At 51.0% G+C, this 3,730-nt stretch overlaps 1 non-coding gene across 1 annotated transcript; it reads left to right on the top strand.

The window, feature by feature from the left end:
* The first annotated feature begins 2,067 nt into the window (after positions 1-2,067).
* On the top strand, positions 2,068-2,170 carry LOC120965525 (U6 spliceosomal RNA). The gene has a single exon (XR_005758569.1). It is a non-coding gene; the product is annotated as a U6 spliceosomal RNA (small nuclear RNA).
* Positions 2,171-3,730: the final 1,560 nt, after the last annotated feature.

Raw genomic sequence — 3,730 nt, 5'->3', positions numbered from 1 at the left:
TCGATGTAGAGCTTGCCGCGACGACTCTTGGTCATCCGGCCCACAGCATATCCCTTGAGCCCTTCGAAGCTGCCCTTCAAGAACTCAAATCCACCGTGCGCCAGCCCCACGGTGGGCGCCAACTGTCGTGGAATTGTCACGGCAGATGTCCTCGAGCTAGGACTTAGTCGTGGAGCCATCGCAGCTAGGAAGCTTGAAGGGGTTAAGCGGGACAAGGAACACGAGGGTTTATACTGGTTCGGCCCCTTACGGTGAAGGTAAAAGCCTACGTCCAGTTTGAGGTGGTATTGATTAGGGTTTCGATAACCAGGGAGCTAAACTGCTATGCCTGGCTCTCGATGAGATCTTTCTTGTCCCTAAACCGCTGTCGGGTCGTCCCTTTATATAGGGAGGCTGACGCCCAACAGCTCTCAGAGTCCCGGCCGGCTCATAAGAGTGTCCGGCTCGGACTCTCAACTATTCTTGCCTTACACTACAAGTTCTACCATAATAATGATTGTAACTACGGGCCTTAAGCCATATCCGGGTCTTAAGCCCATCTTTGGCCCACCGTCTTCAAGCTTGGCGCCGGGCTTCTGGCAATGACCTTTATGAGTAACCCGGATCTCCTGGCGGGTGACTCTAAGGTCTATATCCTCAACACAACCACATATACATGCCTGCCGTAGACGACACCCATGTACGTACTCTACTATACATGTACGGCCGAGACGATACATCGCACGTACGTGCCCCAAAAGCATGAAATCAATCAGAGCCCCGGATATTGAGCTTCGTAACGCCGTGCAGTTAAACCCATCTGCTTTCCTACCCTAGCCACCGCCGCCACCAGGCGACTAGGGCGAGGCGACTCTTTTCCTTCGATCTCCACCGGCCGGTGCGCTGGCCCCCTCTCCTTTCGGCCGCTGCTCCGGCGGCAGGAGGGAGGGGGGACCCCGTTCCTCCGCTCTGTAGTTAGGTTTTGGATTTTTAGGTCGTGGTGCGTCGTTGGGGTGGTGGGAGCGGCGCCCGGACGAATAAATCTGCCTCAACCCCACTCCCACACCGGCGGTGTCCTTCATGGCGGCGTCTCGGAGTTGATGGCATCGTGTCTCTGTCGATCCCTCAGATCGACAGCGTTAGGGTTCATGGATGGTGTTGACGAGGCGGCGGCGGCGACTCCATCAGGTATGTCTCTCCTTCTGCTCTGTCCCCGTTGCTGTGGCGTTGTCTCCGACGTCATGGTGGAGCAGGGAGGTTTTGTCGTTCAAGAGTACGCGCAGGCAGTTGTCTACGCAAGTGACAGCTGGAAGATGGAGTATCTTGTGTTGGGTCTGTGGTCGAAGGCGGGCAGTTCTTGGTTCCTTCTCCGACGTCGTCGTCATGCGAGGGTGTCAGTTCTGAAGTTCGATGGCGTGTCCGGGGACATGTTGCCCCGGTCTGATTCTTTCAACGGCTATGGTTTTGCTTTTGGCAAACTACTTTGGAGGTCCGTAAAGCTGCTGATCAGCGATGGAGCCGCGTCGAGCTTGGGCGAAGAGGTGATCTGTCTTTTTACCCTTTGGTGGCCGCTTCGGTGGTGTCGAAGGAAAATGACAGGCGTTGGTATTTTGCATAGGATTTTCCTATCTTTTCAGTCATGTATGGTCGGTGCTTACGTGCCTTGTAAATTGATCTTTATTCTATATAAATAAGACACGTATTACCATGAAAAAAAAGCATGAAATCAATCGACGTGGCACTTTTTTTTTGAGTGGCAGTCGACATGACAGTCGACACATGAACCTCACTCTTCTTCCTTTTTGAGGGGTCGACATATGAACCTCACATGAGGATACGCATTATATTTTTTTTGAGGCATGAGGATACGCATATGGGAATTGTTCCTGCTCGGCTCCTCAAGTTGGGCCTTAAGTGGGCCGGCCGAGGAGGAGCCAGTCTGCACGAGGATACAGCCCACTGGCCGTTTGGTGCCATCCGGCGCTCCAGGTGCTTGCTGAAACGCAGCGAGGAAGCCATGTTTAGTACCACCTCGCGCAGCGGAACGCGTTTCGACCGGTTTATAAGCCTCGCGCTTGCACCTTCATTGTCCCTTCGGGGACATCCGATAAAATTGGAACGATACAGAGAAGATTAGCATGGCCCCTGCGCAAGGATGACACGCACAAATCGAGAAATGGTCCAAATTTTTTCGAGATTTCGCGCGCTGGTCCCTAGTATTTTGCAGATAGCCCCCCGTCCCTTCCTCTTCTGCAGTTATGACCTTACGAGTTGCTTTTTCTCTGTACGGGCAGGCCCTTCCACCAGTCCCCTTTCTTCTTACCAAGTCCTCGGCGTCCAGATTTTTTTTTGCGCCATGGTCCCTTCTATCTTGCAGATATACACCCAGGCGGCAAGGCCTTTATGTCCTTCTATTGTTCATCATCTTTACAACCAGGTCCCTCCAGTAGTCCCTTAACAAAGTCTTTGGACTTGTATGTTGCTGTGTTTACTAGCTCGTTATTTTGCGGGGATACACTCCCTTGCTTATTTGCTAAACATGGTTTTCTATTTCTCTTGCAATGACTTATATCTGCTTTTACGTTGTATAATCTCTATAAAGGCACATCTTATTGCCTATATTTTCACTAACACTCCCTCTGTACTTCTTATACTAGTCGAAGGCACGTGCTTTGCACGTGTGCATTATTATTTACAATTTTCAAACGGGCAAGAAAAAAATCAATACAAACAGAGCATACATGAATTGCTTTAGCTTTGCAACGTCGTGCCGAGTTAATAAGACAAAACGTGTGCCAAGTTACAATGTCCTAATAAATTTTCGCTCTTAAATTGCGGAAAATATGTCAAGAAATTGTAGTTAGTACTTACTTTACAAACTTGAAGTCAATACGTCATGGGATCATATTTTGTTTAGAAAATGATCATCTCCATGCATTATACATCACTTGTACGTAGATGGAATGCACCCAGGGGCTGGCTAGAATTATTGAAGGGTTATACATCCAAAAATAATTACCAGAAAATGGTATATATGTTCATATTGTACATGCATGGTACATCTTCTTTTACATGTGCATAATGGAACTCGTGAAAAATCATGGCAAACAGTGGTCTCGCTCGCCCATCCCACCTGGTCTGAATGCAATTTTTTTAGGTGAGTCTGAATGCGTTTTTTTGCCTGACGCTCGGCCATATGGGCCAGGAAGCTTGCCATCGGGCCAGCTGTAGCCACTCCATCCAGTTCTTAAACACTCTAATATCATGTTATAAAAAAAAGATAACGCCAGGCCCAGGCCACAAGCCCACAATTCGCTAGCTCTGCCTCTGCCTGAGTGTCGAGCAGAGCGCCAGCGCGCCGCCGCTCCCCTTCGTCAGATCCCGTCCCTGCCCTCAACCCAGGAACGCCTACGTGAGGACCGCCGTGGAGCCGGTGAAGCACACGACCTCGCCATTCGGCACTTGTGCTCGCCTCGTCTAGTCTTCATCGGCAGGCACGACGGCGCTCGCATCCAGCAGCCACGGCCCCGCGCAGCAGACGCCGGCATGTACCACGCTCCATTCCTCCACGGCTCCACCGCGATGGGGCTCATCAATCGGTTTCTCCTCGCATCCATCCATCCAGTCAAAGGGAGGTTGGCTGGCAATCTATTTGCCGAAGGCGGCCGTGGGCGTGGTATGTGGAGTTTTCTAGAAGAGCGACTGGATTTTAGGTTGGCGGGAGCACTGTGACTGGCGAATCCACGTGACC

The sequence above is a fragment of the Aegilops tauschii genome, chromosome 5 (genome assembly GCF_002575655.3).
Source record: "Aegilops tauschii subsp. strangulata cultivar AL8/78 chromosome 5, Aet v6.0, whole genome shotgun sequence".
Lineage (NCBI taxonomy): Eukaryota > Viridiplantae > Streptophyta > Magnoliopsida > Poales > Poaceae > Aegilops > Aegilops tauschii.
The sequence above is the reverse complement of the archived record's forward strand: the minus strand, read 5'-3'. Positions and strand labels throughout refer to the sequence as shown.